General features: G+C 48.2%; 1 long non-coding RNA gene across 1 annotated transcript in view; it reads right to left on the reverse strand.

Moving 5' to 3' along the window:
* Nucleotides 1-1,711: 1,711 nt before the first annotated feature.
* The window catches only part of LOC143651680 (uncharacterized), a 35,662-nt gene continuing 15,258 nt past the window's right edge, over nucleotides 1,712-22,115 (reverse strand). Inside the window, exons 2-4 of the long non-coding RNA XR_013160131.1 lie at nucleotides 7,504-7,617; nucleotides 6,238-6,330; nucleotides 1,712-1,945 (exon numbers count right to left, since the gene is read on the reverse strand). This is a non-coding gene — a long non-coding RNA (uncharacterized LOC143651680). The remainder of the gene's footprint in view (nucleotides 1,946-6,237; nucleotides 6,331-7,503; nucleotides 7,618-22,115) is intronic.

The following is a 22,115-nucleotide window of genomic DNA, read 5'->3' on the forward strand; positions in this document are numbered from 1 at the left end:
CCCCACGTTCCTTTAACATCAGCTCCCCTCAGGCCGCCCCATCCATGGGGAAACTCCTAGCATTTCGGCCTGATCCTCCTTCCCCAAGAGCAAAACCCACAACCAAACGGAATGCAGCGGGTGGGGACATTTCCTGCCTCAGCCTCCTGGCCGGGCAGGGAGAGGAGCGGGCCCTGGACAGGGGGACCTGGACAGCCTCGGGGCCTGCGCTGGAGGCCGGGGCACTCAGCTTCCACCCTGGCCCTCTGAATAGCAGGGTGGACAGCCCAGCCCCACTGTCCCCTCAGTCCCCCAGGCGGTCCCAGCCCCTGGCTCCTGCTAGAAAAGCTCCTTGTGGCCAGTGTTCCAGGCGGCCCTGACCTGAGCCCAGTGGTCCCCTAAGCGTCTGGCCATCCCGGGTTCCTGGGGAGAGGGCAGCAGAAGCCTGGCCAACCACGTCCTCTCAAAAGCTGCGGGCAAAGCATGAGGCCCAGAGACACCTGTGGACAGCTGTGAGCGACGCGGTCAGAGACCCATTTCAAGTGCTGTCTTAGCCTCCTGGGGCTGCCGTGGCAAATGACCATAAATGGGGTGGGCTGGAAACTGCAGGAATCTATGTGTCCACAGTTCTGGAGGCCAGAAGTCCACATGCCAGAGGTCAGCAGGACAGCGCTCCCTTTGAGTGTCATAGGGGAAGACTCGTTCTGGCCCCTGCAGGCCTCTGGCACCTTCAGACCATCCTTGACTTGTGGCCACATCCCCCCATCTCTGCTTCAGCCTTCACCTGACCTCCTCTTCTGGGTCACTGTGCCTCCTCTCCTCCCGTCTCTTATAAGGGCACTTGTCATTGGATTTAGGGCCCACTTTGTAACCTAAGATTACTTCATCTCAAAATCCTTAACTTAGTTACATCCGCAGACACCCATTTTCCAAAGAAGGCCACATTCGCAGGTTCCAAGGGTGGGGAGGTGGGCACACCTTCTCAAGGGCCACCGTGTAACCCACTGCAAGTCTAGATTTTAGTCTGCTGGGGCTGTGGCAGCAGAGCACCATGGACTAGGCAGCTTACACATCGGGAACTCACTTCCTGAGTTCTGAGAAAGTGTGACGCCCAAGGTCAAGGTGACGGCAGGGCCGTGCTTCCCGGCTGGCAATCCGTAACTCGGTCTCTGCCTCTGCCCTGTGCCCGTCTCTCCCTCTCCCTCTCCCCTCGCCCCCACCCCCACCCCATCTCCCTCCGCATCGGTCCTCTCTGCCCCTGTCCAGATTTACTCTCCTTATGAGAGTTCTGGTCACACTGGGTTAGGGCCCATCCTAATCTCGCCGAACCTCGTCTTAGCTGGTCACGTGTTCGAAGATCTGATTTCCAAGTGTGTTCACATTCACAGGGCCAGGCGTGTGCTAGGGACACACTTTCATTCCTGGCAGGATGCTGTATATATTACGTCAGCATCCTCACAGCGGCCCTGGGAAGAGCTTGGCGTGGGAGTGGAAAACTGAGTCACAGACAGTTTAAGGAACCAGGTGTTAGCAATCACATACTATACTGCCTGTCCCCAGGTCCTGGGGTGCTGGCCACAGGAGCCCACCCACGGTGGACAAGGGGCAACTGGGAACAAAGTAAGACAACCTGCATTAAATAACCTTGTCACCCCTGAACATTTTTATTATACAATTAAAGCGATGTTAAAATGAACATTAACAGGTTCAGATCGAAGGGCAAGTGCCATTGCATCCACACGTCTCCTCTGGAACAGTGCCTGGCAGGTAGGCAGCACTGGATAAATGCCAAACGTTACTGCTCCTTTCGTTATCCATGTCCCCAGATGCCTGTGCAGGTGCAGGGGAGAGACAGGCAGACAGCCTGGAGGTCATGGTCTCTGCCCCTGGCCTGGCAGGTACGGTGCCAGTCCGGCCTGGCGCCTCTGCCCTCTTGAGAGACAGTTCAGGTCATTTTATGTGGTTTCTATGGGGAAACCGAGGCACAGAGACATCCAATTAGGAGCCAAAGCGCACATCAAAAGTCAAATCTGGGTTCCCTGTAAGTTAAACGTGGAATTGCCATATGCCGTATGCCCCAGCAATTCCTCTCCTGGGTGCATACCCCAAAGAATTGAAAACAGTTGTTCAGACAAGAACTGGACATAGCGGTGAGCAGCTATTGGTAATAGCCACAGGTAGAAATTACTTAAACGCCCATCAACTAATGAACGGATAACCAAAATGTGGTGTATCTGCACGAGGGGGTATTGTTCAGCCACAGAAGGGGAAGAAGTACTGACACCCGCCACGGCAAGATCAACTCTGAAAACGTTAGGCCGAGTGAAAGGAGCCAGACACAAAAGGCCACGCATTGTACGATTCCGTTGGTACGAAATGCCCAGAATAAGCAAATCCACAGAAACAGAAAGCGAGTCAGTGGCTGCCAGGGCCTGGGGATGGGGGTGGGGGGGCGGTGCGCAGAGTGTCACTGGTTGTGGGGTTTCCTTTTGGGGGTGAAAATGTCCTGAAGTCAGAGTGTGGTGACGGTTGCACAACAGGGTGACTATACAGATGCCCTGAATTGTACACTTGAGAGTGGTTAAAATGGAGAATTGATGTTTTGTGCGTTTAACCACAGTAAGGGGGGGAGGGTGGGAATCAAACGAGAATCGCCGAGTTCTGCTTCTGCCGCCTCCCTCAGAGGCGCAGCTGGTGGCCGCACAAAACAGGGACGCGGGAGCCCAGCCCCTTTGGGATTTTTGTAAACAGCCAAATGACTATTCTCCTCTTTCTCCTCCTCCTCCTTCCTTACTTCCTATTAAAAGACAGTCATGAAACAAAGAAGCAACAAAGAAAGTAGATGTCACTCGTGGAAAAGCCCCTGGTGGAGTGGGGGCGGGAGTGCTGAGCGCAGGTAGATAAGGTCAGGTGTAAGCTGCAGGGAGGGGCTGCACGGCCAGCACAGGCGGGGCGGCGGGCGCAGGTGGGCACAGGCGGGCACATGTGGGCACAGGCGGTCAGTTCCCGGGGTGCGGCGGGCGCAGGTGGGCACAGGCGGGCAGTTGAGCCAGCCGGGAGAACCGAGTGCCCCACGTCCTCAGCCAGGGCCTTAGAACAGACCCAGCTCTCCTGTCCAGGGCCCCCACAGCCGCTGGGCCCACCTGTCCCCCTCTGTCCGCACCCACCTGACCACAGTCTGCGCCCTCTTTACCTGGACTCAGCAAATTCCCTCCCCCCCACCACAAACTAAAGACTGCAACCCCGGGCAGGGCTGGGGGGCAGTGGGAAGGGCACTGCTCTCCCTGCGTGACCTTGGTTGTGTGACCTTGACGAGTCATGCAACCCCCCTCACCTCCCTAAGACGGACACAGTCGCATCCGCACTGCCCACCTTACTAAGTGTCAGGAACTGCCGTGTGGGGAAGTGCCGTGTGGACGGAGAGGGATGGAACGGATACACGACGGTCATAAACAATGGGGGATTTCAAGTCCCAGCCTGCCTGGGCATGTCCGTTCGCCTTCTGTCTCCTGCAGTGACCTGGAAATGCCACCGTGGCCTCCCCGGCCCCGGGGTCTGTCCTGCCTGGCCCAGGCCGCGGCCTGCAGCAGCTTCCTCACCACTCACTCCTGAGGCCCCAGCACCCCCAGCGCCCCCAGCACCGCCAGCGCCCCCAGCTCTCTGACTTGCTGAGACCCAACTCCAAGACAAGAACCACCAGGAAGCAGCTTTTTCCTTGGACAGAGCTGAGCTGTTGGGCCAGAGTGATGGATGACCTCCCCCAAGAAAGGCCTCGGAGCTTCATTCCCGTAAGATGCCTCAGAGAAAACAAAAGGGGTTCTGTGGCTGGAAAAGTTTGGGGAATTCTGCTAAGCGCACCTCTAACCCTGCCCTCTCCTTTCCCTCCTCACCCATCTCAGAGACACACAGTAAGCTGCACAGTGGGGGAAAGCACACGTGGGGGCTTTTTAAGGCAATTTTCAAATATACAGGGAAGTTCAGTGACTAGTGAAATCAGCCCCCCAGGCAGATACGGGTCAAAGGCGGCTTCTCTGCCACACGCACAGAGCAGCCAATCTCGGATACCGAGAGCTTCAAAGGGACAAAGAATTTATTGCAACTCAAAAGAAGGAGAAGAGATTTGGCCTAAAGGTCTAAAATCTGTCTCCCTGAATCTTAGGAGTTTATATAGAGTTTTTATGGATTCAAACAAGGGGAGATAGGGTTCTTACCATTACAATAACTAGGATAAACAACTATAATTTACATGTGTAAAGGAGCAGAGCTAAACTAGAACTATGCTAGGATAACCATTAGCATAACAAGTCAATCCTTAGCTCCGGGCTGACTCAATTGAATAACATTAGGAGTTGGGAGACTCTGAAGTTGTAAAGCCGGATGACGAGGAGCAAGTGGGGGTGGGGGCCGGTCACTGAGCTTCTTACAATTTGCGACTCACTAGGTTTCAGTCATTTTGGGTATTTCCTTTGGGCTAATCTATAATACACTAGAAAACAGTTACAGACATCTTTATAATGATTCAGTCCCCATAGCTACTAGTTAAATTTCAATTTCTATTTCAAGACCTGGCACCCACCTTCCAAATAATTCATCAACATTTAAAAGCTTGGCGGGGAGGGGGCTGGGGAGCAAACTGCTGTTTGAAGTCCCACCCCACCACTTCTTAGGCCGTGACTTTTGGTAAACTATCTCTCTGAACCTGTTTCCTCATATACTAATCAGAATAATATCTCATACCTGAAGGAGTCGTTCTGAGGAATAAATAAGGCAACTCTGCGGCACTAGCCCAATACCCCACGCGTGGCAGTGGGTGCTCAGGCAGTGGTGAGAATTGTCCTTAGAGGCCATGGGGGATGGGGGAAGAGCGTGCGTCCTGGAGCCACATTGCCTGGGTTCAAATCCAATGCTGCCTGTCTGCCAGCTGTGTGACCTTGGGCAAGTTACTGACCCTATCTGTGCCCCATTGTTTTCAAGGTAGTACCTGCCTCATGCAGGTTTTATTAAGATGAAAAGAGTTAATACATTTAAAACCTGTAGAACAGTGCTTGGCTGATAGTGAGGGCTCAGTAGAGGTTGGCTTTGTTATATTAACACAAGCTGTTTAATTGTATTCAATCGGGCATTTCATAAATTCCGTTGACACCCATTAGTATCTTCCTTCGGAAGTGGAATCTCAGGGTACCCAGTTTTGGGAAACTGTGGATTAAGGCCAGAATAAAGTCTCCAAGGTCTTTGAAATGTTCTTGCCATTTTCCCATCAGGGTGTCAGGTCTGCCGGCCCACAAGTTCTGTGTCCGAATTGCTAGCCTGGTATGTGAGTCATTGATTAGTCACAGACCATCTACCAGTGCTGGCAGGCGGAGCAGACTTCACCCTGAAAAGCTGGAGTCAGAAACCTGGAGGGGCTGCGAGAAGCCCTTCCCCTGCCCCTCCCCCCACGACCTCGCTGGACAAAAGGAACCCAAATCTTGGAGCCTTTTGAACTGCCGCTTGACCCCTCACTGCCCAGCCCTGGAACCTGGAAATCCCGGAGCAGAACGGGGAGATCTGGGATCCATTGATAAATCCATTCCGTCGTTGCTCCTGCATTCAACAAACACACACCAAGGCCCGGGCTGGTGCAGGACGCTGGGAGTGCGGCATGGACGCAGCGCGCACTTTCCTTGGGGGACTTTGGCTGGTCACTTAACGCACCTGGGTTTTCCTTTTTTGCAGTGGGGTGCACCCAGATGATTTCCATGTTCCCTTCCCGAGCTTGCATTTTGCAATTATATAAGTCTATTTTCGATCTGAGATTCTGCTATTCTAACGATCTGATTGTTTTAACAAAACAGCAGCTGTGACAGAGAGCGAGTGAGCGCAGGAGCCCAGGCTTCGGAAGGGCCTGGCTGTCCTGTGGCCCCGCGCCCACCCGCCCAGACCCCGCGCGCCCCCGCCCAGACCCCCTGGCGCGCCCGCCCAGGCCCCGCGCGCCCCCCGCCCAGACCCCCTGGCGCGCCCGCCCAGCCCCTGCGCCCACATGTTTACAGACAGCAGGAACCAGCGCACTTCCGGCCGCCTCACACGGCGGGGCTGGCTCCTAGGATCTGATCTTTGTTTATTAAAACAAAAACAACTCAAACTACCACCCCGGCCCCAGACACGCCAAGCTGGTAAACTCAGGGAGGCCGGGGACCCTGGGGCCTCCGGATGAGCCCAGGGGAAGTGGCGCCTCCCGACCCCAGGGCCTGGAGAGAGCCCCCTGCCCGTGCTCCTGACCTCTTCTCCCCGGTGCCCGGTTTTCTTATTGTCTCTCACGGACTCCATGGTGTGAAATGATTTTCTTTATTGTCTGCAGCATTCATTAAATAACTTAAAAAAAAAAAGATAAGGGCAGTTGTAACTCTGTAAAGAAAGCTGACCAGGGGTGGTAGGTTGCTTTACTGTTCCCGTTGTGGCTACCCCCTTCCTCTAGGGGTGAGTCACCCCTGCCCTGAGATCCACGGGGTTCCTGAGGAAAGCGCGCACCTCCCCACCCCACTGTCAGCTCGGCCAGGTGATAAACTATGCCCCATGGAATGTGCGTGCAAGTGACACAGGCCTGTCCTAAACAGAAGCCTTCAGAGGCATTGTGTGTTTCTTCCAGCTCTCTCGCTCTTCCCCCTTTTCTTTGGGAATGCTAGATTCCAGACAGGGGCTGTTCCTTCGATCTGAGTCCTGGCAAAAGAAGTCACCTAAGGCAGAGCTACAACCACCAACTTGTAACGTGAGTGAGAACCCAGCCATTGGTGTTTACTAAGCCACTAAGATTTGGAGGTTGTTTGTTATGGCATCATCACCTCATGAAAGCTGACTGATACACCTGTGTCCCCCCAGCAGTGTGTCATGATGTGCCCATTTGCCTCTTCTGCCTGTTCCATTCAAAATTCAAATACTGACAGTAACCTCTGTCATTAGTTAGCCAACCCCTGGTTAGGAAGCACTGGTTATGGGAGAGCGTAAAGACTTACTTAGGTCTGAAACCTCTACCCAGTGCTCAGCTCAACAGGAGCTGGAACTCAGGGATCTGCTCAACAAATGTAAGTTGTGCAAAGTCACTGCCGCCTCCACTCCCCCTGATTCCCTGCTGCCCTGAAATAGAAACAATGCAAAAACCCAAATCCAATTCAACACCTGTTCTGTCTGTTCCCTGCTGGCCTACCGGCACCACTGTCAGACACCACTGCCTCCCCCCAGATCTGAACCATCCTCCCATTTGGGGGGCGTCTGGAGCTGAAGTCCCTGGTCTCTACAGGTTCACAGTGGGGAGAGGGGACCCTGAGAAGATGGAGGGGCTCCCCCAGTTGGTGCTGAAACGCCCTACACAGTGAGTTGGGAACTCTCCCCTCTTCCCTGCCCTCCTCTCCCCACCCCCTCCTCATTTCATCCCCTTTGTCCACCCTGCAGCGTGTGTGTCTGACTTCTTTTTCCCTTTAAGCTTGTCCTGGAGAGTGATTTCATCCTAATTTCATTGATATAAAACAAGTTTATTGATCAAAGACTTACTGGCAGTCTTTCCCCTATCAGGAATGACTGTTCTGGAGTGTCAATCCTTCTTTCCGTCCCTCCTTTCTCTCTTCCTTCCTTCCTTTTTCCTCCCTTCCCCTCTTTCTCTTCTCTCTGCAGAAGAAAGGACAGTGAAACATAGTGAGATGGAGAGAGGGAGTCACGGGAGAGGGGAGGTAAAGGTGAGGGCAGGAGGCATGCTGGCCCGAGGGCTGGAAAGGCAGGGACCGGCCGAGGCACAGGAGGCGTCAGGGCTGCAGTGGACGGAGGCGGGGCCTGGGCCTGTGGGAGGTGGAGCCATTTACTCACTCGGGACAATTGTAGGGACAGTTGGTGAAGGAGTGGAAAGAAAGTAACTTTGGTTTGAGACATGTGATGCTTAAGGTGACTCAACCCTGCCGTCAGGCTGGAAAGGTAGAAGGAAATTTGGGTCTGAAGCGCTTGAGAGTTTGGAAAAAGTTATGGTTTAGGCAGGTGTCAGAATACAGGAGCGAGGCCAAGCGGCCGGCGTGGGTGCGGCCTTCCCGAGGAGGTGCTGGGCCGCAGGAGAAGACGCTCTGGCTGGGTACGCGGGGCTCCAGCACCTAAGGGGCTGGCAGAAAAGGAGGGACAAAAAAAAAAAGAGAAAACTTGAGGGACAGGAGGAGCCGGCCCTATGGAAGTTCCAGAAAAAGGGAAGAAAGAAAGAGAGAGAGAGAGAGAGAGAGAGAGAGAGAGAGAGAGAGAGAGAGAGAGAGAGAGAGAGAGAGAGAGAGAGAGAGAGAGAGGAGAGAGAGAAGAGAGAGAGAGAGAGAGAGAGAGAGAGAGAGAGAGAGAGAGAGAGAGAGAGAGAGGAGAGAGAGGAGAGAGAGAGAGAGAGAGAGAGAGAGAGAGAGAGAGAGAGAGGAGAGAGAGAGAGAGAGAGAGAGAGATTGAGAGAGAGAGAGAGAGAGAGAGAGAGAGAGGAGAGGAGGAAAGAGGAAAGAGGAAGGCAGGAAGGAAACAGACGGGGGGTTTGGAATACTAGAGGAAAATAGTCCTGAGTTGAAGAAAGGTGTGAATCTTCAGGTTGAAAGAGTTCACGTGCCAAAACCAAAACCCAAACCAAAGCAAAACAAGCCTGAGACACAGCCTAATGATATTACAACCCTCTAAGGATAATGAAAAAACAGAGAGGAAAACAGGCCCCCTGCTGTCACGTGTCAGGCGAGGAGCTTCTCCTCAGCCATACCGGATTGTGGTGATATTGAAATAATGCTTCCAAGTTCTCAGGGAGAGCTGCTTTGATCCCAGAGTACCATGTCCAGTCAAAAGATCAAATAAAAATTTTTCAGATAATTAAGGACTCAGGACGTTGACTTTCTAGACATCTTCTCTGAAAAATAAAGTTGTTCAAGGACATACTGAGGCACAGTGAGAAAGGAATTCAGGAAAAAGAAATAGAGAAACCAACTGAGGAGCACAATGGGGAAAAAAATCCCAGAATGACAATTGTTCACAGACCTGGAAAACTGGGGGCAATTAGAGTAGGAAGTCAGGGAGTTACAAGAAGAATAATTTTTCAAGAAGTGGATTCCAGTCAACAGGTAATGTTTAAGAAAGAGGATGATCTTTGTCTCCCTGCCAATATAAAAAGAGGGATAACCAAAAGCTCTAGGAAAAACAAAAACTTATACAAGAAAGTTATGGCCCTTAAATGAAGCAAGCTATTTTTTTTTTTTAATTGTGGCATAATTTACATACAAGTGAAATGCTCAGAGCTTAAGTGAACCATTCAACCAGGTTTAGTTAGTTTGTTTTTTGGGGGAGAGGCGCATAGTCCAGCAGGTGTGCATGCTACTGGGGAGCCAGCTGTAGGCCTGCATGCCGCTGGTTTTGGCTACAGTGTATACTCATTTCTCTTCACCCACAATCAGGACAGAGAACACTTTCATTACTCCAGAAAATTCCCTCATATTTCTTCTCAGCCCATCTTCCCAGCCCCAAGGCAACCACAGACCCGAAGCAAGCAAATTTTGAGAAATAGCTGGAGTATAAGAAGTGAGGGTCCATTAAATCCTCCTTAAAACACTTGCTTCAAGCAGTTCATGTGTAGAGTAAAGAATTACATTTACTTTTTAATGGATCCAATTGCAATCTTCTGTCCTAATAATATAAGTGGTATTTATTGGTTCAAAAATTGTAAAACCAGCATCTAGACCCGCCCCATCCAATAGAAGCCATGTGAATGGCACACATAATTTTAAGTACTCTAATAGCCACATTTAAAAAGTAAAAATTAACAATTGAGGTTAATTTTAATAACATATTTTATTTAAACCTAAGTATCTAAAATATTTCAACATATAATCAATATAAAAATGATAATGAGATTTTTACATTTTCTAGCACTAAATCTTCAAAATCTGGCATGTATCTTATACTTTCAGCTTGTCTCAAGTCAGACTGGCCACACGTCAAGTCTCACCGGGCTCTGGGCTACCGTACTAGACAGAGCACATCCAGATAAGAGATGCAGAAAACACTTCAGATGAGAACAGAATGAAAGACTATAAGCATTGACAAAGTGAAAGCAATGACACAGTCACAGACATTGGGAAATGTGGGAAGATAATGGGATGGACAATTTTTTTATTTTATGTAGTGGGGAGTGGATTAATAAATAATAGTTTAAGTATAGAATTTATATTATAAGGCAACCATTTGTTTCAGTTATCTGTGGCTTGCAGCAACAACTATTTTATTTGCTCAGGATTCTGTGGCTCAGGAATTTAAGCAAGGCTCCGCTGCGTGTTTTTTCTTCCTTGGGCACTGGCCGAGGCGCTGGGATGGCTGGAAGGTCCCACAGTGCTGTGCTCACATGACTGGCAGCTAGTGCTTGTTTAAGCTCAGCTGGGACCTCCGGCCAGGCGCCTCCTTCTTCTCCGGGGGAGCTGCTGGACCTCTTTGCTTCCCCACAGGATGATGAAAGGGCTCCAGGAGGGAACACTTCGGAAGGTGAAGGCAGAGGTTGCAGGTCTCTTAAGGTCCAGCCTCAGTAGGTAAATGTTGCCCCTCCCTTTGCATTTTATTGATCAACAGGGTAGCCAAAATTCAAGGGAAGGGAAACTAGACCCACCTCTTGATGGGAGGAAAGATAAATTAGCATTGCACACGAGAATGTGGAGTGGAAACTATTCCCGCCAACTTTGGAAACACAACCTATCATACCACTAAGAGAAAAGAGGTAAAAAGAATAGAAATTGGGGAAGAAGAAAATGGGAAGGGACCAGAGAGTATGAGCTTGCAGTTTGATGTTCGCAAATCAAGAAATATAGGGCAAAAACATAATTTCGTGTTTGTCGGTAAACACCAGAAGAGCAGCAAAATGAAGTGGGTGGAGTAGTAAAGGAGATTGACATTTCACTTTTTACCTTGTACTCAAGGAATTACTATTTCTCTACAGTGTGCATGGATTATCATTATTATATAAATAAGTATTATATAAATAAGCTAGGTAAAAGCTTATGTATGAAACAAGGAGGTATCTGATAAAACAGAAAAAGAAAGGATGTGTAGATTCTAGCAACATATAAAAAGGATTATACATCATGGCCAAGTGGAATATATTCCAGGAATGCAAATTGGTGTAACATCCAAAAATTAATCACTGTAATATACCATACAAATAGAATAAAGGATAAAAACTACATGATCACCTCAACAAATACAGAGATAGGATTTGACAAAATCCAACACCCTTTCCTGATAAAAATCACTCAATGTAATTCCTCTATCTGTTAAAGCGTATTTAGGAAATACCCACACATAACATACTTAATGATGACAGGCCGAATGCTTTCCCCATAAGATCAGGGGCAAGACAAATCTGTCCATGCTTGCCAGTTCTAGTCAACATTGAACTGGAGGCTCTCACCAGGGCGATTAGGTAAGAAACAGAAATAAAAAGCATCCAGACCGTTAAGAAAGAAGCAAGGCTCTCTCTATTCACAGATGGCATGCTCCTGTATAGAGAACGTCCTAAGAAATACACACACACACACACACACACACACACACCCCTATTAAAGATAACAGACAAGTTCAGCAAGGTTGCAGGATACAAGATCAGTATACAAAAATCAATTGTATTTCTATACACTAGAAATGAATAATCTGAAAAGAAAATTAAGAAAATAATTCCAAATACAATAGCATCAAAAAATAAAATACTTAGGAATAAATTTAACAAAAGAAGTGTAAGATTCGTACACTGAAAACTGCAGAACATTGCTAAAAGAAATTAAAGAAGTCTTAAATAATTGGAAAGACATCCCATGTTCATCGATTGGAAACTTGCATTGTTAAGATGGCGATACTCCCCAAATTGATGTACAGGTCAGCACAATCCCCATCAAAATTCCAGTTGCCTTTCTGCAGATATCAACAAGCTGATCCTAAAATTCATATGGAAATGCAAGTGACCCAAAATAGCCAAAAACAATCTTAGAAAAGAAGAACAAAGTGGGAGGGCACACATATCTCAATTTCAAAATTTATTACAAAGCTCCAATAATCAAGATTGTGTGATATTGGCATAAGGATAGACACACAGATCCACTGAATAGAATTGAGAGCCCAGAAATTAGCTCACCCATCTGTGATCAATCGATTTTCCACCAGGGTGCCAAAATGATTTATTGGGGAAAGAAAAGTCTTTTCAACAAATGGTTCTGGGGCAACTGGATGACGTTGGACCCCTACCTCACATCGTATACAAAACATTAACTCAAAATGGATCAAAGACTTAAATATAAGGGCTAAAATTATAAAACAGTTACAAGATACCATAGATGTAAATCTTTGTGGCCTTGCGTTAGGCAATGGAGTCTTGGTTATGTCACTTAAATCACAAGCAGCCAAAGAAAAATTAGGTAAATTAAAGTTCACCAAAATTAAAATCTTTTATGCTTCAAATGACCTTATCAAGAAAGTGAAAAGACAACCCACAGAATGGAAGAAACTATTTGCAAATCATGTCTAATAAGGGTCTAAGATGTAGAAGAGATGACGAACTATTACAACTCAACAATAAAAAGACAGGGATGAAAGTCTCCCTAGCAACATGGGACATGACTCCCAGGGATGAACTTGGCCCTGGCACGGTGGGATCGATAATGCCTTCCTGACCAAAAGGGAGGAAAGAATTGTAACAAATAAAGTAACAGTGGCTGAGAGAGTTCAAATAGAATCAATAGGCTACTTTGGAGGCTACTCTTATTCAGCTAGATGTTGCAATTTATCATGGTTTGCCAAACCCCAACCAAAACCATTCCTGCTAACCCTAAAGAACACCTAGGGCCCTGGCTGAGATTCTACAAAGGTTCCAGGCACTATGATTACTTTCCAGAAACCTACAACCTCCAGATGGGTTCCTAGGCCAGATAAGTCCTGAAACCCAGAGGGCCCAGCCTCTCCAGAACATCAACTAATTCCATCCCTCCATCCCATAGTATCGACAGCCCCTTCCAACATAAAAAGTTAAAATAGGCATAGCCCAAATACCCCTAAATATTGGGAGAAAGATCAAAGGAGAAGGTGGAGTTATAACAGCGAAGATAGGATTTAACACGTGAGTATGGCTGCTGAATCATTATATTGATATTTCTCTGAGGCTCCAGTGTCTTGGAATAGCTAGAAGAAGAAACCTAAAATTGTGGAGCTGTAACCCATACCATACTCTGAAATCTGTTTTATAACTAATTATTGGGGTGAGCTTTGAACTTTATTGTTTTTTTCTATATATGTTTTTGTAATGGTTGGGTTCTGGTGTCAACTTGGCCGAGGGATGATGCCCAGTGGTCTGGTTGGGCAAGCGCTGGCCTACCATTGCTACAAGGATAGTTCATGCCTGGCTGATAAACTGGAAGGCTTGTGTGTTAAATCATCAGTCCGCTGATTGCATCTGTAGCTGATTAATCTGTGATCAATTAAGGCATGTCTCCCACCAACAAGATAAATCCAATCATTGAAGACATTAAAGGAAAAAGAGAGGCCCTTTCACTGCTCTTTTGTCCTGACCCGCAGGACAGTCAACGGGGTCCGCCACCTGCTGAGGGAAGAATGGCGATGGGACAGAGAGACGCAAGAAGGACAGCAAGACAGGATTCTGATCAAGCTGCAAATTTTATTAACCAAGCCAGGTGTATATATACCGGCTTGGGGAGGGAGTAGGGTATGTGGAGCATTATGACAGGAGGGAGTTCGCGCCGGCGGGAAAGACTGGTTAGATAATTGGTGGGGAATTCGCGCCGGCGGGAAGGTCCCGGCGGGAACCTATTTCCGTGAAGAACCTTGTTGTACTAAGTAGGTGCTGTTGCATCAGCCAGGGTAGCCATGTTAGCCCAGTCGCCATTTTAGGCTAGCCTCTTGTCCCCAACACTCTTTCAGCCAGTGAGTCTCCCCTGCAGAGTTGGTCCAGACCCTTCATTGAAGCCGCCAGCTTCACAGCCTGCCCTATGGATGTTGGACTCTCCCATCCCCACGATTACATGAGACACCTTTATAAATCTCATATTTACAGGTATCTCCTGTTGGTTCTATTCCCCTAGAGAATCCTGACTAGTCAGTTATTTTTCACAATGAAAAAGTAATGATAAGTAATGATCTGATACATGCTATGACTCACATGAACTTGAAAATATGATGTAAAGGAAAAAAATCAAAAACATAAAAGATCACACGCTTCATGTTTCCAAGGATTTGAGAACACAAAAGATCACTTATTTGTGTTTTCATTTATACAAAATATCCAGAATAGTCAAATCCATAGAGCTCGATAGTGGATTACTGGTGGCCACGATTGTGGGGAGGCAGAAGTGGGAAGTGAGTGCTAACGGGTACAGGGCTTCTTTTTGGTTGAAAATGTTCTGAAATTAGATAGCAGTGATGATTGTACAACCTTGTCATATAGGAAATACCACTCAGCTGTACACTTTAAAAGAATGACTTTCATGGTATGTTGAAAGGAAGGAAGGAAGGAAAGAGGGAGGAAGGAAACGCTGGAAACTCTGAGAAAGACCAAAAGGGAATTAACCAGACTCTCTGCTTTCCCAGTGAAGCAGCCATTCCTCAGTCCTTATCTGCTATGCACAGAGCATTTAATAAATGTCTCTTGACCCAGCAGGAGCTCTGTAGCTGCTGTTCAATGAGAAGGCAATGGGTTCTGCTAAGGGGCGGGTGAGGCTGAGGGTTTAAAATGTCAGGGAAAGTTTCCATCGCCCCTTTTAAGGGGGTGGGTGCACCTGCTGTGTTAACTGTCCCAATCCCAGGCCCGGGTTCTGTTGCCCCACAGGCTTTTTAAGGACCAGGGAATTTGTCCCTTGGCTTCTGTGGTGGGTCGCCTTGCCAGTGACAACGTCACGGCAGCAATGGAAACAGATGTATTTCCAGGTCCTGGGCAAAATGACTCCATTGTGGCGAGTACCTTCGGTTGTCATTTCCTCAATAGGTGGCTCATTCTCCTGCGGGCAACTCCACGCTTCCGTCCTAAAGGAGAATTTCTGCCTGCTGCCTGCAGAGCACAAGTAGCCCATTGTAGGTTGAATGGCTGCCTTCTCCCTCCCTGTCCCCACGCATCCCCAATCCTCTCACTGCCCAGGGGACCTGCCCTCAGTGCCTGAGTGAGGAGCAAGGAACACAGATATGTTCTAGAGGGGTCCAGTTCAGATTTGTAAGGACGCTAAGAGGCAGCCCTTTGACTGCTGGAGCTTAACCACACAGGTGGAACTTCCCTGGTCTTTTCTGGAAGTGGAAGCCTAGAAACACCCAAAGCTCAGGGTTAGGTGGTGCAGGTTTGTTCCCACTTAATCACTGTTGGCCAGATGCCTTGGTCTCTATCTGTAAAGACCCTGACCTCTGCCCTTTAGGTGCCGGACGGATCGTCTGCCAGACCTCGAGATTTCCTGCTCCGTGGCTCCCCCTGGTGCTCAGTCAGACCCACTGCTGCCCCACCTCCCTCCCACTTGGCTGTGACCCGAACGACCTGGGAAGCTGTAAAACATTCCGATGCCCAGAGCCACCCGGAGATTCCAATTCCATTGGTCTGGGTGCAGTTTGGGCATTGGGTCATTTAAAACTCCCCAGGTGGTCACAATGTGCAGTCGAGGCTGCCCTGGGAACCAGACCTCCCCAGCTCTCCCTGGGGCCCTGGGGGTTGGCTCAGGAAGTGACTCACATCAGAGCCCACCGTGCTCAGCTCTGCTGTCCAGGCACGAGGGGCCCTTTGGAAAACCGAGACACCCCACCGACTGCATCCCGCCCACACATCCATCCCCCACTCCGCACGCACTCTGATAGCAAAGGTGCTTCTGATATTCATTACTTGAAGAAATGAGAATTTTCAGTTGCATAAAATACTATAGCATCCTTGGTGTGTGTGCACATGTGCGATGTGTGCATGCCCGGCTCCCTCGTGTGTGTGCGTGCGGTGTGTGCACGCCCGGCTCCTTCACTGTAATTCCAGGAGCTCCCCAGGGCTTCAGGTTGGGACCCCATTGTCCAGGCCAGGCCCCCAGGCCCTGTGGTAAAAACCTACTGTGTTTAGACTCTCACTGACCCGAGCTCCATTCCCGGGGAAAGTTCCAAAAGCTGCTGTCCTTGGCGGCCAGGGCAGACTGGGATCCCCTGGGGACATGGGAGCCACCGTCCTCTCGGCTTCCAGGCAGAGCCCTGCAGCGTGGGGCCTCGCATCTGTTCGGTCCCCGCCTCACCACGCCACCAGCCCCCCCGGGAGGTTTTAGGGTGCCAACGTGCCCGCACATAACGGGGTCCCTCCTCACCTGGCCGGCCAGCAGCGTGGCCTCCCCTCCCGTGTGCAAGGCCCTTTCCCAGAGCCTTAAAAAAATGTCCTTGGCTTCCAAACGCATTTACTCCTAAGGGAGGGGGTGAGAACAGGAGTGCCTGAGAGAAAAGAAGTAAATGTGTGCGTAATTCTATTAAAACCTGTTGCATACTTGTTAGATGTTTTTTTAAAGTTGCCTTGAAAGGGTTTAGAAGCTTCCGAGGACAGTGAGGACAAGAAATGAAACAAGTATTAAAATATAAGGGTCAGATTATAGGGGGCTGGGGGTGGACAGTCACTTCTTAAGGAGCGCAGAGTTTCTGTCTGGGGTGATGAGAAATTTGGAAATAGTGGTGTTGGTTGCACACCATTGTGCATGCAACTTATGCCACCAAATCGAACACTCAAAATGGGCATTTTTATGTTATACATATTTTACCACAATAAAATTTTAATGATATATATAATACAAGACTTACACCAACATACTAATTAGGGCTCATTCTGTTACAAATGTCAGTCAACCCAAACTCACTTAAACCAAAAAAGAATTTGTTGGTTCATCGAACCAAAGGATAGAAAGGGGAGGGATGGGCTAGCTTCAGGAACAGTTGGATCCAGAACTGAAATGCCTGAAGGCATGTCTCTCTCCCCGTCTGTACTCTCTGGTCTTCTCTCTCCCTGTGGCCTTCCTTCCCTCTCACACAGAACAGCTTTCTCTGCACAGCAGAAAATAGGGCCCAGGCAATTCAGGACTCATACCTGGCCCTCTACCAAAGAGAAAAACAGATCTTCCCTCTGGTTCCATTTAAAAGAAGAAAAACAACTGAAAGGACAAGAAGTGCTGCTGTTCTGTACCAGATGCGGTGAAAGCTTCCACCAGGAGCCCAGCCAGGGTCACGGAGTTCCAGTGGGGTGATGTCCTCAGAAAAAAGCGGGTGATGATCTGGGCAGGTAAAAAAAGCAAGGTAGCCTGTACAAGCCACATGATCATTCCTCCTGAACGAGGGTCCACAGTTTTCATCCAGTTGTCAGAGGGACCCCTAACCCAAGGAAACTTGGAGACCATCCCCGTTCACTCCCCCATTTTGCAGAAGGGAACACTGAGGTGCAGAGAGTTTGGGTGATTTGCCGAGGATCACACAGCTCTGAGGAGAGTCCGCGTTTGATGGGATGAAGGTTGGAGATGGCAATACATGCAAAGGAGTTGTCAAAACCTGCTTGGAAGTTTAGAGTAAGAGAAATATTTTTTAAATGATGGGGTGACTTAGAGAGTGCTGGGGAAAATAAAGCATGGAGCAAGGTGAGGCTTATTTTACAAATGCTGAAGTCAACAAGGGCCGCTATGGTTAAGTTCTCTGCCCCACCAGTGTCTGTAATCTTTGAGGAATTTTGAAGAATGGGTGGGTCCCCAGATCACTGGAAATGGGCAAGTGTTGTTCTGATTTTCCAAAAGAGGAATAAGCAGATTCCAAGAACTGCAGGCTGGCGAGCTGGACAAGGCTCCACTGAGGGCTTGTTAAGAATAGGTCATGCTAGGCAGGCCTCGTTTCCATTTTTGAGAAAGTTCTCAAAAAGTCTCAGCAGTCCCTGGCCGGTCCCTCCAGGGACTGCTCCAGACTCCGGGTGGTCAAATCTGTAAAGAGCATTTAGGGATTAGTGAACCAGGGATGGCCAACCAGGTACATTCAACCATTCAACCTTCTTGTGTGGTCTATTAGTCCTTTAAAATAAATGAGGAACTGTCACATTAAATATGGTTTTCCGGTGTTGCGGTGATGCTGGCCTGCACTCCTGCCTGGCGGTGGCTGTCACTGCCCTGCACAGATGACGCACGTGCACTGATTCACCCCAGGCCCCAGCATTCCCTGTTGCCTCTCCCAGGGCCAGCTTCATCCGTTGTAATTGCCTCTGCTCTAACCCACCAGGCTGTTTTATCGAGCTCAGAGGAAACCAGGGGAAGAGGGCTGTGGTAGTTAGATTCAGGTGTCAACTTGGCCAGGTGAAGATGCCTAGTTATATTGCTGCGGACATGAGCCAATGGCAGGTGAACCTCATCTGTTCCTGATCCTAGTTGGCTAGGAGGCGTGCCTGCTGCAGTGAATGATGTTTGATCTAATTGACTGGTGCTTAAATGAGAGAGCTCAACATAGCACAGCCCAAGCAGCTCAGCACACCTCATCTCAGCACTCGCAGCTCAGCCCAGGTCTTTGGAGATGCAGAAAGGAATCACCCTGGGGAAAGTTGTTGGAACCCAGAGTCCTGGAGAGAAGACCAGCAGAGATTACCCTGAGCCTTCCCACGTAAGAAAGAACCCCAGTTGAAAGTTAGCTACCTTTCCTCTGAAGAACTAATGAAATAAATCCCCTTTTATTAAAAGCCAACCTGTCTCTGGTGTGTTGCATTCTGGCAGTTAGCAAACTAGCACAAGAGCCCTTCTGATTCCTCACGGGATGGCCATCTAGCCCAGGCTACGAAGTCAACCCTGGAGAAACTGTGGAAGAGAGAAGCTTGGATCTGAGGAACAAACCTACAACTCTGAGCACTTCTGGAGAGACCTCAGGCTGTCACGAATTGGGGTGTGGGGTTGTTTGGAGGGCGGGCCTCAGCCTGACAAGTAGAGGGGCCTGATGCATCAGTAGGAGGGCGGGTTAGAAGAGCTTGTTTGTGTCCTGCTCTGGCTTCTCCCTCCACCAACTGAGACACGGCTGCCCGAGGGCCCTGTCGGGGTGAGACGCTGGTGGAGACAGGTGCCCGCTGACCAGCTACTCTCGGGCCTTCACTTCTCCACCACTCCTTGTCGAAACACCATGGATGGTGGATTCCCACCAGGGAAGCTTCCTCCTCATAGCACTGCCTCTTTTGAAGAGTTCAAGGGTGAATCCCTGACCAGACACTTCGGTAGGCGGCCCAACAACAGACAGGAGAGTTGCAGGGAGGGACCTTTTGTAGTCTTCAGGGGTTGGGGCGTGAGGCCTGGCCTCCTCCGCTCTCCTCTCACCCACCAGGAGATACCCTGGAGCACAAACATCCCAATACCCAGAGTGCTGGATCCTTCCAAGGGGACATGAGTTCCCAGAACAAAATACCACATGCCCGAGGAGGGCGTATCCCATTTTATAAAACAGAAAATCGAATGAAGTATATAACATGAAGCAGAATTATAAGAGCACACAAAACCAGAATTTAAAATAAAAATTTTAATCTTCAAAGAGTTAGGAGAAGATATTAAGGAAATTAAGCAAATGGGGTGGTTTTTAAATGTGTCCACAAATACTTTGAGACTCCTTCTTTAACAGGCGGGCCTTAAATCCCCTCTTCTTGAGTGTGGCTTCACTTAGTGACTGACTTGTAAAGAGTATAATATGACAGAAGTGATAGCGTTGACTTCCAGAGCTAGGCCATAATAGGCACCGTGGTTTCTATGTTGCTCCCCCCCTTTGCAGCTCACTTGCTCTGGGGACAGCCAGCGGCTGCGTCCTGAGGACACTCAAGTAGCCCGACTGAGAGGCCCAGGTGAGAAGGAACTGCGTCCTCCCGCTAAGAGCCAGCAAGGAACCGAGACCTCCAACCAACAGCCGCCTGAGTGAACAATCTTGGAAAGTGAAGCCAGAGCCCTCGCCGAGGGTAAGGGTTGCTTGAAGGCAAGGCGTTGGGCCTGCGGGAAGGTGAGAGGGGTAAACGTGGGTCTCCCAGACGAAGCCTGAGAACAGAGCCTCAGGGTTGGAATTCATCCAAATCAATCACGTCCCCTGGCCCAAGTGAAAATTCTTTCTGCTCTGAGTAAACATTTCTCAACTTTGACCTCATATTTTCCACAGACTATGATCGACCAAAATGAATGACTAACCTAAGATTGCCAAATACAAGGAATCCAATGGCCAGGAGGGAGAATCCACGGAAACTATAAATAGTACATTTCAGTCTTAAAGGATTTCAGATATTTGAGCAATCAGGTATAGTCTATAAGATATAAGTGTGAAATATCATGAAATCACAAAGCTAAGCAAACAGCAAGATATTATAAAACTGACCATAAAATTTGAAAAAGAACCAAGTAGAACTTTTAGAAATGAAAAATAGTGTGGTGGAAATGAAAACTCAGTGTATGGGTTAAACAACAGATTAGACATAATTGAAGAGAGAATTAGCTGACTGAAAGTTAGATATAAAGGTACTACCCAGAGAGAAGTACATGAAAGATCTGAAGGAGGAGTTAAGAGATATGGAAGATAGTGAATGTAACAAAGGCAACATGCCAAAGCTAAATGTCAACAAGAGGCAGATATGAGGGAGGGTGTTCTAGTTTGCTAGCTGCCAGAATGCAATATACCAGGAACGAAATGGCTTTTTAAAAGGGGAATTTAATAAGTTGCAAGTTTACAGTTCTAAGGCCAAGATTAAAACAAGTCTATAGACATGTCCAATCTAAGGCATCCAGGGAAAGATACCTTGGTTCAAGAAGGCCAATGACGGTCAACGTTTCTCTCCCAGCTGGAAGGGCACATGACGAACATGGCAGCGTCTGCTGGTTTTCACGTGGCTCTACCAAAAAGGGACTCTCTCCAAAATGTTTCCTCTTTTAAAGGATTCCAGTAAGCAACTCCACCTTCAGTGAGTGGAGACACACCTCTATGGAAATCATCTAATCAAAAGTTATCATCTACAATTGGATGGGTCACTTCTTCATGGAAACAATTAAAATGCTCCCACCCAGCAATATTGAATGAGGATCAAAGGGCATGGCTTTTCTGGGATCCACCACAGATTCAGACCAGCACAGAGGGGATGGGATTCTTTGCAGAAGAAATGGAAATGTGCTCCTATAGATTGCAGTGGTAAAGGCATGGCTATTTGATTATACTGGGAACCACCGAATTTGGTTGGATTGTATGCATAAAAATGTTTAAAAATAAACTGAGTTGTTCAAGTGCTGGAGAAAGTGTGGAGAGAGAGATGGACCTATCCACTGTTGGTAGGGAAGAAGGGTGGTGCAGCCCTCTCTGGAGGTCAGTGTGGTGGCTCCATAGGAGCTAGCAGTGGGGTTGCTATATGATCCTGCAACCCCGTTGCTAGGTGGATATTGAAGAACGGAGAGCAGGGACACGAATGAACATTTGCACACTGGTGTCTGTGGCACAACCTAGACAGGGATTTGCACACTGGTATTTATGGTGGCAGAACTGATAGGCATAAATATCATAATATTCATGAATGTAAAATATGACGTAAAGGAATCTGCATCTATAAACACATCCATCCAGACAGAGCAGCCAGAGCTGGGGGCAGGGCAGAAGATACCAAGTACATATAAATAAGAACCAAAAGAAAACTGGGATAAAAACCTCAACCACTGACAAAATAGAATACAAGAAAAAAAGAGCTATAACGAAAGGGGCAAGAGAAACATGAGGTACTGGTGTACAAGAAATATTTACATAACAATACCAAATATTGGTAGAAATAGGTAAGTCAACAATTATAACGAGGATTTTAATTCACCGTTCTCAAAAGCTGGGACATCAAGCAGCAGCAACAATAACAAAAAAGCAGAGCTTTTACAGAATCTAAAAATAAAATTGGCAAGCTTGAGCTATTAGGTTACGTAAAACTCCACAATCCAACTTGGAGGATACAAACTTTTTTGAGCACACATGGAATGTTTACAAAAAGTTTTCCAAGTAGCAGCCACAAAGGAAGCTTCAATAAATACCAAAGAATCATCATTAAGACAGGTTCTATTCTCTGACCATAAAGCAATACAAATTTCAAATCAATGACAAAATGATAGCTAAAAACACCACATGTCTGG

Source organism: Tamandua tetradactyla, chromosome 12 (assembly GCF_023851605.1).
Source record: "Tamandua tetradactyla isolate mTamTet1 chromosome 12, mTamTet1.pri, whole genome shotgun sequence".
NCBI classification, from domain to species: Eukaryota; Metazoa; Chordata; class Mammalia; order Pilosa; family Myrmecophagidae; genus Tamandua; species Tamandua tetradactyla.